The sequence below is a fragment of the Crocodylus siamensis genome, chromosome 3 (genome assembly GCF_052110815.1).
Source record: "Crocodylus siamensis isolate JL-2025a chromosome 3, ASM5211081v1, whole genome shotgun sequence".
Lineage (NCBI taxonomy): Eukaryota > Metazoa > Chordata > Crocodylia > Crocodylidae > Crocodylus > Crocodylus siamensis.
Window position 1 is genome coordinate 211,045,030 of NC_143397.1, and position 12,477 is coordinate 211,057,506.

Consider the following 12,477-nt stretch of genomic DNA (forward strand, 5'->3'; position numbering starts at 1 on the left):
GCCAGTGCCCCTCACTCACCAAACTGCAGTACCCTGCTCCCCTGGGCCCTGATGGTGCCCCTCACTCCCAACACACAGCCCCCACCCCCTGTGCCTGCTGGTGCTCCTCACTCCTGACCCAGAGTCCCCTGGCACTGCCAGTACACCCCACATTCCCAACCCGCAGTCTGCTGTTGTCCCCACAGCGTTCCAGATGGAGCCGAGCCCCACTCAGGGCAGCCAGCGCTGTGTTTCTGTCCACAGCTGCTGGCCCTGACCAGTGCACACAGCTTCCAGCATGGCTGCTCCCAGTGCAGCTACAAGCACCTGGCAGCTGCTCAGCTCCCCTCACTTCCCGTGCCAGCTCCTCTTCCTGCTCTTGCCCATGCTGCACCACTCCAGAAGGTGGAGGGGAAGCTGCAGCTGAGTGGCTTCTGCCGTGCTGTACAGAGCTCCAGCTCCAGCTCCCAGCTGCCTTCCACCCTCCGCCCACCTGGCACAATGAGATGAGCCAGCACCCGGGCAGTTGCAGCAGCACTGGGAGCGGCCCTGCCAGTAAGCTATGTGCACTGGCCAAGGTCAAGGCTGAGCAGGAGGAAGGAAATCATGGACTGCCCCAGGTGGGGCTCAGCCCCATGCAAAGAGCCATGGGGGCATCTGTGGTTCGCACCACCTGATGCATACACTCCCTGTTCCCACCTCTCCTAAACCCTGGTCAGTTCCCAGGACCTAGAGCCCAGGCAGCGCCCTCCCCGCCATACATGCATGTACACACACTCTCCACACCCCTGCCCTCCACAGGACAGGTGAATATGGGGAAGCAGATCATGGCTCTGGCCCAAGCCCTGGCTCTGCATGTCCCTGCCTGCAGAACTAGGGATCAGTCTCAATCCCAGCCCTAGCCCCAGCCCCATGCTGTCTCAACCCTACAACCCTGAAGTGTACATAGAGACCAATTCGGAGCTGCACAGGCAAAGGGTGCAGCTGGGTAGGTGGGGAGCTGCCTCCAGGGTTGGGGCTGGGATCTTAGGATGGAGACAGTGTGGGCCCAGGTCAGAGCCATGATTCATTTCCTGCACACCCCTGCCCACAGAACCTCTGCCCATCACAGGGTATGCATGCAGCAGATTGTGACTCTGTCCTGGCCCCTGGCCCCATGCTGTCACCACCCCATGACCCCACCCCATGATCCCAGCTTTGCCCAGCTATCCCACTCCCTGCCCAGCCATGGCCCCATCCCACATAGGGAATTTTGGTGAATTGTTGCATGGGGGGGAGGGGGGTGCTAACAACATCTGTGACAGATCATCAAAACTCCCTATATGTTCTGTGGTCCCAAATAATTGCCAACCCCTGTGCTAGTTATACACCAAAAATATGTAGTATATGTTAATAGTAAATGGACAGAAACAAAGGACAATATAAAGCCATATGGTTTCTTTTTGCAGTATGGCCTTATCCATAGTACTGAAACATATATTTCTTTGGAGAGTTTTCTGAGATAAATTCAAGTATGTAAGTGTTTGAGCCTGACTAATGTCACTAAAAATGCTATAACATTGAAATATGAAATTGGTCTTGGCCATAGTAACTAATAAAATTATTCATCTAAATTGTATTCTTTATGCTGAGTCCTGAGAAACATAGAGTTGAGCCCACGAGACCAAGAAACCCATTTGAGCTTGACATTGTATTTGTCTCCTTGTAGTTTAGTGCTCTACAACACTTTCCTGTACACACACCATATTCACAAAATACACAAAAACTACATTAAGAGAAAATGATTAAAGTTGCCAATTCAAGCATTCAAAAGCCAATTCAAGAATTCAAATGTTAGACTTAAGGTAGTCTGTGCCTCTATCTACATGATCACATATATTTATTTTTCCCTCAGAGGGCCCTTGTCTCCTTTACAGTATGGACCAGTTCTGGGGATGAACCTGGACTGTGCAATAAAGGTCACTATGGGCATTTTTACACATGCAAGTGCTGAAACGCTAGACACTTTGAAAAGTGACTGGTGCTGCAATACTTGCAGTTGTAGAAGTGGTGAAATGCACATCAACACTGAGAAAATGGCAGTGAAATGCTTTTGAATTAAAATAACTTGGAGGTGCGTTAGTCCAAAGGCACACCGCTGCCATTTTCTGTGCACTGACGTGCCTCTTATACAACTGCATGCAGTACAGCGCGGTTCACCTCAGCTTGCCTATGAAGCAAACTCAATTGAGTCTGCTCCAAAGCGGCGGATCTCCAGTGCATTGTGGGGTTAAATCTCCAGTGCATTGTGTGTGATCAATCTTTGTGTGGTCAAAAACATCATAAGAAGACAATGATTTTTCCAACATGGCACATTTGAACCTTTGTGAATAATGAGGACAATGAATGACCAGAAAGAAACAAGAATTGCCATAGTCTCTAGGGACCTAGTGAGATACATCAGCATTGCAGCTCTGAACAAGGCTAAGGATATAGACAGAAGTTACAATTTTCATGCTACCAGACTTCTGAGAGTGCTCTACTGCTGTGCTGTGACACAAGTGCACAGCTGAAGAGTGCTTTTAAAGTGGCCAATTGCATGAAAAATTAACCCTCCTCAAATAAGGTATCAAATGAAGGCACTCTGCTTTAGAGAGCCTTAGGAAACTTGTGTTCTCTAGGCTTAATTTTTCAGGCATTCAGAGCTAGGCTCATGCATCCTGTCAGCAAGGAGGGAGGGGGAAGCCAACAGCAGTGTGGTACCTGATGGACTTCGCCCAGCCTGAGCTGGAGGGGATAGTGGATTGGAGCCCCTCCCCAGCCGGGATACAGAGGATGGGGGGAGCTCCAAACCACCTCCACCCACTCCAGCTCAGGCTGGGCAGTGTGCTGCTGCTGGCATCCCCCTCCCACCTTCCTCCCTGCTGACAGCCCCAGAACTGGGGGTAGGGGGGCACAGGGCTGGGGAGAGGGCTGTTTGTAAGCCTCCTCAGAGGCTGCTGGAGTGCTCCTACCTGCTAGCCAGGAGGGCTTGTGCAAGCAGTCTTGATTTCCCACCCCTCTCCCCCTCTGGACCCAACAGGTGAATGTCTGTTGGTTCAGGGGATGCTCTAACTTATTGCACTTTATGTAAAGCACCAGGAGTTAGAGCAAGGGGCTTGATTGTCTGTCTGCACCCAAGATATCCAGATGAGGCTCAGCTGAGGGAAGAGGCTGGAGGCTACACCTTCTTCCGGAAGGGGAAACCAGCCCAGGACAGAAGCATTCACAGCTTTGGCTTCATCATCAAGAAACAGCTCATCAGTCAACTCACAGACCTCCCTATGGGTGTTAACAAACATCTTTTGAGTATCTTGTTCACAGTTCAGCAAAAACCCGTACACCACCATCATCAGTGTGTACACTCCAATGCTCGATGCTGACGACGACGTCAAAGAACAATTCTACTCCAACCCTGACCACGTTCTGACTAATAGTCACAAGGAGGATAAGATCATTCTCCTTCAGTGACTTTAACGCCAAGGTTAGATGCATAGGTGGTGGAAGGGGGTGCTAACGGGGATCAGCCCCCACAAATGCGAGGCAGCAGATATAGCTGGAGGCCAGCGGCCACAGGCTGCTGCAGCAGGGGAGAGGAGCAGGCACACTCACATACCACGCACACTCACAGCCAGGATCACAGCTGGCCCAGCTGGAGGCAGGTAAGTTTCTTTTAACTGGGCTTGAGAGGGGCCAGATTGAGAGTGAGGTAGGGGTAGGGCAAATCATTCATCCCTGCCCCACTCCCTCCTGCACTGTGGGGATTCCCCCATGACCCAGCCCAGCCAGGGCCCCGTTCACAGTGAATTGGGCCCCCCACTGGGCCAGGTTGTGGGCCAATCAGAGCCCAGTAGCTCCTCCAGAGCTGGTGCAGTGCCAAGGAATGAAGGGTGGGAAGGGACACATGGGCCCCCAGTCTTCGCACAGGGCAAGGGCGGGCCACAGCTGGGCTGAGCCTGTGCTCCCTGCATCCATGCCTTGTTGCCACCACTGCTTTGAATGCAGCGTGGTGCATCACCATGTGCCTTGCTGCCTGGCCCGCCCAGCAGCAGGCCGCATGTGCCACTGTGCCACTTTCAAAGCAGCAGTGGCAGTGAGGCACAGACACAGGGAGCAGAGGCTGAGCTCAGCTGCGGCCCACCCTTGCACTGTGCAAAGATTGGGGGCCCACATGCTTCCCCGCTTTCACTTCCTGCACCACACCAGCCCTGAAAGAGCCACCAGGCTGCACCAGATTCTTCCCGGGGACAACTCAGAGCAGGTGTGGGATCTCGGGGACTCTTTCATCTCTGACCAGTGGTGCAGCTGGGGCTGGCCCAATCTGGGCCCCACTAGGCCTGGCAATGCGGGGTGATGGATTTGCAGGGGCCATCGGCACCAAGCAACAACCCCAGGTGTGGGGGAAGGGGTGGCCTCATGCACACAACAGGTCCTGAGCCCGGTCGTTCCTCCAGAGCCAGTGCAGTGCCAGTGAGTAAAGGGGAGGGGAAGGCATGTGGGCCCCCAATATTTGCACAGGGCAAAGGTGGGCTGCAGCTGGGCTCAGCCTCTGCTCCCTGTGTCTGTGCCTTGCTGCCACAAATGTATTCTCTGAATTTGCAACAACAAAGAGATCCCTGGGGACCTGAGGAATGCCATAATCATTTCTATTTTCAAGGAGATAAGTCTGTGTGTGGGAGCTATCAAGGTATCACCGTCCTTTCTACAGCAAAGAAAATCCTCACCCACATCTTCCTGAACCTTCTTCTACCTCTTCCTGAGGAAGTCCTGCCAAAATCTCAGTGTGGTTTCAAAACATCCCATGGGGCAATTGACATAAATCTTTGTTGCCTGCCAGGGACAGGAAAAGTACTGGGAACAACATTAGGACCTGTATATGGGCTTCATTGACCTTACTATGGCTTTTGATCCATCAATCATGAAACCCTGTGGAAAGTACCAGCCAGATTTAGATACATTGAAAAGTATGTAAGATCCTGAGCCTTCACCATGACCAAATGACTGCAACCATTCTATGTAGTAGATCAGAGACAAATCCATTTGTCATGTGAAGTGGGATCAAACAATGATGTGTCATTTCCCCAACTCTGTTCTCCACTTTTTTTTTTACAGTCATCCTTGTTCCCATTAAGATCCTTCCTTCCCAAACTGACATTGAATACCAGACAGATGAATGGCTCAGTCTGGGTCATTTCTGCTTGAAGACCAAAGTACTCAAAACCATCTTTGACCTTCAATAACTAGGCCATCCTTGCACACACTGAGGAAAACCTCCAGACCATGCTGGATCTTTTCTGAGAAGCCTATTGAATGCTGACCCTCTCTCTTAACATCAAGAAAACTAAAGTGCTTTATCAGCCTGTCCCAGGTCATGACTGTGACCCCTTTCCCCAAGTTACCATTGAGGGAAAGACCCTGGAGGTAGTCAAGCACTTCCCCTACCTTGGTAACCACCTCCCTCAGAGAGCAAACCAGACGAAGAGATCCACCACAGGAGCCACTTCCTTTAGGAAATTGCTTTGGTGTGTCTTTATTCATTATAATCTCTGGAAAGACACCAAGATCCAAGTCTACAATGCTGTCATCATCCCCACCATCCTCTACAGATGTGAAATGTGGGTGACTGTGGCAGGACCTGTGCCCCAGTAGTGCTGTAGTGCCCCTTGATGGATATGTGGCTCCTGCTCACTCTCAGGGTGCCCTTCTCTGTTATTTTGTCTGCAAAGCCTTGATGTTGCTCAAAAGGGTTTGGGAGGCTACCCAAGGTGGGCCCAGTCCACAGCAAACTTGCCATTCAGACAATCAGTTGTCATCTTTCTGGCCCTATTAGTGCCCTAGGACATCAGGCACCTTATGGCCTGTGTTCATGGTCTCTATCCACCCCCATAGTCATGCCCATGCCCTTGCAGATGGTATATGGTATCACCACAGTGCTTGGCCCTTGCAGGCCTCAAAACTTGTGTTGGAGCTTCAGCCATCCTGGCTGCAGCCCCATTCTTCTGACTGGGTCCCCTTCAGCCTGGGTCCACTGCCTTGGACTTTGGCTTCTGTCTCACTGTCTCAGCCTCCCAGGCTCTAGGACCCCTGGCTTTTTCTTGTTCTACCTTGGTTCGATCTCCTGGGACCTGGTCCCAATTCCTGACCCGGGCAAAGCTGGTCTCTGTCTCAGCTCTACCTCCCACCCCTGGAGTCCCTGATCCAGGCAAAGTTCTAAACTGGGTGCTCCTCAGGTGCTCCTGTGGCCTCCATCCCTCTCCCATACCTACAACCCAGTCCTCTAGTATAAAACTAAAACACAATGCAAGCCGTTCCTTCCAAACAAAATCTCCCCTACTCTGGGGGAAAAAAATGTCTTACCAGCCCCACCTTCTCCTAAGCTCTCACCTCTCCACTGTCAGGGTGTTTTGGTGCCTACTAGGGTATCTTCTGCAGCCCCTTTCTCCTAGGAGTTTTGTTCTGCAATGATCTGGGCTTGACTGACCACCTTCCTCCAGACACTGGGCTTATGCGCTCTGGAGCCCTTCCCCCTTTGGTCAGATGACTTCCTAGTCCTGAACAGGGGTTTCTTCTTCCATATAACGTACAGGCTGCCTCTCCTGCTGCAGGTTAGCCTTGCTGCTTTCAGTCGTTATACTCTGGCTGCCTGGGAATCTGCACTACTCCTCCAGCATATGGCTGGGCAGCTAGCCTTGACCCATCTGCCTCCATACCTTCACAGCCAGGCTAGCCTATCCGTTTTAAGTAACACGGGCCTTTGGCTCCCTGTTACAATGACCTACCACCATCATGTAAAGAGCCTAGAGAGGTATCACCAATGATACTTCCAGAAAATCCTCCACATCAGAAGGGAAGATCATTCCACAAATTCCAGCATCCTCACGGTAGCCAGTGTTACCAGCATTGAGTCAGTGACCCTCAAGCACCAACTTTGCTGGACCAGACATTGTGTCTGTGTGGATGCCTGACTCTCAACTCCCAAAACAAGTGCTCTACTCCAAGCTTAGTAATGGTGTGAGAGCTCCTGGTAGCCAGAGAAAATGCTACAAAGACATATTGAAGGCATACCTCAAGAAAATGAATGCCTACATTCAATTGGGAGGAGCGGGCTACCAAACAACTCCAATGGCACTGCCACCTCAGTCAAAAGGCAGCCCTTTTTGAGGTAAAGCATCTTGCCCTCAAAGCAGATGAGAGAGAGTGGAGGAAGAAAAAAGAGAAGAATCCCAGCCTGAAGCCTGGCCTCCACCCCTTTCCGCCCCTCCCCCCCCCCCCGCCCCATGTGGAAAGACTCTTGCAGACTGATCTGTGATTCAAGAATTGGTCTCTTAAGTCATCTCAACACTCGTCCATGACCCATGTTAGAAATCATCCTTGAATGGAGGAATTACAAATGAGTGCCTGAGACATGACCAGTAGGCAGTTTATCTCAATATGACCTTAGACAGAACTTTGAACTTTCTTCATATATCATAGTTTCATAGTTTCTAGGGTTGGAAGGGACCTGAGTAGATCATCTAGTCCGACCCCCTGCCATGGCAGGAAAGAATACTGGGGTCAAACGACCCCAGCAAGATGTTCATCTAACCTCCTCTTAAAAACCCCCAGGGTAGAAGCCTGCACCACCTCTCTTGGAAGTTGGTTCCAGACCCTAGCCGCCCTGACTGTGAAGTAGCGCCTCCTGATAGCTAACCTAAACCTACCCTCCGCCAGCTTGTGACTGTTATTCCTGGTCACTCCCCCAGTGACTCCCCCAATGCCTGCTGATCCCCCCTGACTAGTTTAAAACAGGCCACAAGATCCCCCTCAGCCTTCTCTTGTGGAGGCTGAACAGGTTCAGGTCCCATAGCCTCTCCTCATAGGGCCTGCTCTGCTGTCCCCTGATCATGCGAGTGGCCCTCCTCTGGACCCTCTCCATGCTGTCCATATCCCTCTTGAAGTGCGGCGCCCAGAAGTGGACACAGTACTCCAGCTGCAGCCTGACCAGTGCCGCATAGAGGGGGAGGATCACCTCTTTGGACCTGCTCAAGATGCATCTGTGGATGCATGACAAGGTGCAGTTGGCCTTCCTAACTGCCTCCCCACACTGCTGGCCCATGTTCATCTTGGAGTCAGTGATGACCCCCAGATCCTTTTCCGCCTCCGTGCTGACAAGAGGGGAGTTCCCTAACCTGTAGGTATGGTGCCGGTTGTTCCTCTCGAGGTGCATCACCTTGCACTTGTCTGTGTTGAAACCCATCCTATTCTCATCTGCCCACCCTTGTAACCTGTCTAGGTGTGATTGTAGCCGTTGCATCCTTCCAGTGTGCCCACGTCCCCCCACATCTTACTGTCATCAGCAAATTTGAACAGGGTGCTTTTTACCCCCTCGTCCAAATCACTGATGAAGGTGTTGAACAGTGCGGGCCCGAGGACCGAGCCCTGCGGAACCCCACTGCTCACGTCCTTCCAAGTTGAGAAGGACTCATCCATATCATGCTAGGTAAGTCATATAACCTGATTTTCCAAAGGTGGTCACCACTTGTGTATTCCTCATTTTTCTAGGTACCCAACTTGAATTTTGTGAATTAATTTTGCAAAAGTGCTAAGCCCTCACAGACACACTATAGTATCCAGAAGAGCGTCATTAGTGAATCTTCTGTGAGCCCTCAAGGCCAGAATTAAAACTGGACTTTGGTGTCTAAAGTAGAATTTAGATGGAACCTAAGTTGTGACCTTCAACACTCCTGGAGCTGCCTGCATTTCATAGGAGTCTCAGTTTGGATCTTTGGGCTCACCAGATATCTGAAGTCCTGCTTCTGTATGTACCCAAAAGCACTTCACTCTTGACAATACTGAATAGCTTGTACCTAGAAGCTGATACATAAACCTGATCTAATGCCAAAGTAGGCATTAAAATTTCTGTCTCCCCTGAACAGTGTGACCAGTAAGCATTCTTTTAGCATGCCTGATACACATATCTGTAAGATAGGGTTCCCCCATATATGAGGTGATGGCTTCTTTCTTTTAAAAGGTGGCTTCTGATAGCACCCCAACTTTAATACAATAGTCTAGTGGTTATAGAGCTAAAAGGGGGTCTGGGGGAGCAGAGAAAATTCTTTGCTCCACTTAGGTGTTCAAGTTCCTGTATCCCTAAAGACAATTCTAACGAGCAGGCTAGAGGCTCTCCTAAGATGGGGGTATTCTCAGCCTGCATGCTGAGGCTGTTGTGCTTCTGTAGTTTCATACAGAAAGGTTTCCCTTTGAGACTTGAGTTGAAGTAATTAAGGTGAAATTTATCTTCATAGTCTTAGCCCGTAGGAACACTTTTTATCACATTTTCAATTTATGAACCTGAAGAATTGATTTGATAAATGGAGCTAATCCTGCACATTGTAGATATTTTTATGATATCTTCTATTGGACCAACGCTATAGTTGGAAGCACTGTTGAACAAGCGTTTGGGCATCAAGTGCCCTTCTTCAGGTCTGGGTTCAAAAAATAAAATATCTAATAAAACATCTTTGCTTCTAAGATATTTCCTAAACTATCATGGCTACAACAACACTCCAACTCCTACTGTATTTTATAAGCCAATTACATATAAGTACCCAAGATGAAACAACTAAGAACTAAGCATTGCAATAGTAAGCCTTGAGGTAGCTGAGCACCTAATGGATCTAGCCCTCCAACTATGGTTAGATCCTTCATAAGCTTAATGGTGGATAGCAGTTTGACGTTGTCTTTTGTGAGGAGATAGGTTATTCGTCTAGTAAGACATTTTTTAATGGAAGCCTATTTGTTGTTACACCATAAAAGCGTATGAGGCTTAAAAGAGAAATAAAATGCAGGTGTCCCTCCCAAAAATATATTTCAAGGCTCCAATTCTACAATCCATGTGGAGCATCTTTATAGTTGCAAGATCTGCCCACTTGGTATCAGTGTCAGTATCACTGCAGGAAAGTGTCTTCATGGCAGTCAGTTATCAAAGAGGTTGGGTTCTGCTTATGTAGATGTACCTACACTATCTTCACCTATGTTAGGAACTGATATGGCTACAGAAGTGATTCTCAACCAGGGAACTGTGCCATACATTGTGCCTTGGTTTCCTTTCAAGGGTGTTGTGGGGTGCCACACAACTGTATACCTAACTGTTAGAACTGTTAGGTATACAAACAGGATTCACAAGATAAACCCAGAGATTTCAAATAGGAACCCATGGTGTTAAAAACATTCTGACCTACTGTGGTCATTCTGAGTTCTTTGCAGCAGAAGAATGATTCTATTATTATTATATTTTTATGGTCAAAAGCCAAGTGAAAACTAATATCTGGCATTTTTCCAGTCATGCCCTGAGTTTGGGCGGGGTATCTTGAGTCTGAGAAAGATTGAGAACCACTGGGCTACTGTGTATGCCAAAGCAATAAAGAGCTCAGCACAGGCTGCAAAAACCACCTGAAAACCTGAGTAAATACTCAGGTGTTTAGTTCCATACTCTTACCAGTATAAGCTATCTAGTGAAAGCCATCTCTTACTCAAGCCATCTAGTGTAAAACTGCATGAGGTATGTCTAAACTATACTACATTCACACTTTTGGCAGCAATGTAGACACACACCCCATGTGGAAACACAGAATAAGGAAAAAAATAAGAATGTTAACAAACACAGCTTTGTGTAGACAGAGGTAGTTAGCCATTCTAGTCTGAATTCAGGCAGAGGCCAGGGAAGGATGGCAGCCTACCTGCTCCAGGCTGCAACTTAGTGTAAACACCTCACCCACCTGGCCTCCACTGCTGGCCTGGATTGGGCACACTGTTTCCCTGCCCAGAGAAGAGTAGCAACCCTACAACAGCAGGGGCCAATCAGACAACTTAACCCTCCCCCTGGAACAGATAGTCACAAACAAGTGGGAAGTGGGGCTAGGAGGGCAGCAGAGCCGCGAGGATAGGGGAAATCAGGGGAGCCCTGGGAGGGGAGGCGTTTAGGGAGCAGAGGGAAAGCCCAGAATGGGAAGGGGGAGGGATTCTTACCTCTCAGTCCTTCTGGCTTGAATATGTGACTGCTCCAAACTCAAGCTAGCATTAGCATCCATCAACATTTGTGCAACTCACAGTGTGACATGTAAAAAGGTCCTTAGTTCGGGCAACACATTTTATCACTAGGTAATGGAACGACAGAGTTCGAACTAAGTGACTTGCTCCGGTTCGTACTGGATGCCTGTGGCATAGCTGGACACTAAACTAATGTCTTTCCAGACCCAGATTAGTATTTTAACTGCACAAAGACCCTTTCTTTCAATAGTCCCTAGTGGTCAGACTTTAAAATAGAATATTACCCCAACTAAAATTCTACTCAATCTGTGCAATATTTAAAAAATAAAATATTAAAGGAAATGGCTCCACTGAATTAAATAAATGTTTCTTCCTGCCTTACTTTCAAGTAGGAGTTCATTTCCAGCCAGATTTAATTCATTCCTCATGTACCTGAGATTTTTCTTTCTACAGCATCTGAAAAATCTAATGTTCACACCTATGCACCTTAGACCTTTCATGAAGAAAAAGCAATAGCCTTTCTAGCTGCATCCACACATGCAATCACATGCACGTGCTCTTGCAGCAGCTCAAATAGAAGTCATGCAAATTTGAGCCAGGGCTTTTTGCCTCGGAGCACGTGGCCGGACATGCACTTTGTTGTGTGGCAAATTGTGCCACTTGGGGCAAAATAACCCTGCCTGTCACCTCCGGGATCTGCAGCCAGGGGGAGCTACAGCCTGGGGCCAGCACAGGGCAGTATAAAAACTTGCCCAGTGCTGGCCCCAGCAATATAAAAATCTGCCCTAGCAAGCAGCACAAGGCTACCCCTTCTCAGGAACTTCTGGGGCCTGGCCAATTTGTATCTGGGGACACTAGCCCCTTGTGTCAGCTGGACTGCTACAGCAGCATCCCAAATCCATTTAAAAACAAACAAAACAAAAATATAGAGAGAGAGACAGACACAGACAGAGAAACAGAGAGAGATCAGTTGGGCAATGCTTTATTGATATATTTACAATGTTAAAACAATTTGGAAGCCTACCAGTGTCTCTATCATCATAATAAAGTAAATTTTAAATATCTATATGTGTTGATGTGTGCTTTTGGTTTTCTTCTCACATGATGGGTGTGTGATGGGGGGATGTGGGGTTTGCAGGACGAGGATGGGAAGAGGTGTGGGGGAATGTGGGAGGCTGTGAAGGGATGTTGGGGGATGCGGGCCGGTGTGTGGCTAGGTGTGGGACAATTGTGGGGGGACTGTGGGTATGGGGACACCTTACAGAGGGGCTGCTTGCTCAGGAGGGGTGTGTCCCCAGGTCCCCACAGAGTGTAGCCCCCCCACACAGCACATGGACTGCCCCCCCTGCAGGGCCCCAGCTCCACCCTGGAAGGCCACAGCCCCCCCCCCCCCCAGGGACCCAGCCACCTAGCAGAACCACAGCCCCCCTACGCAGGGCACAGAACTTACCC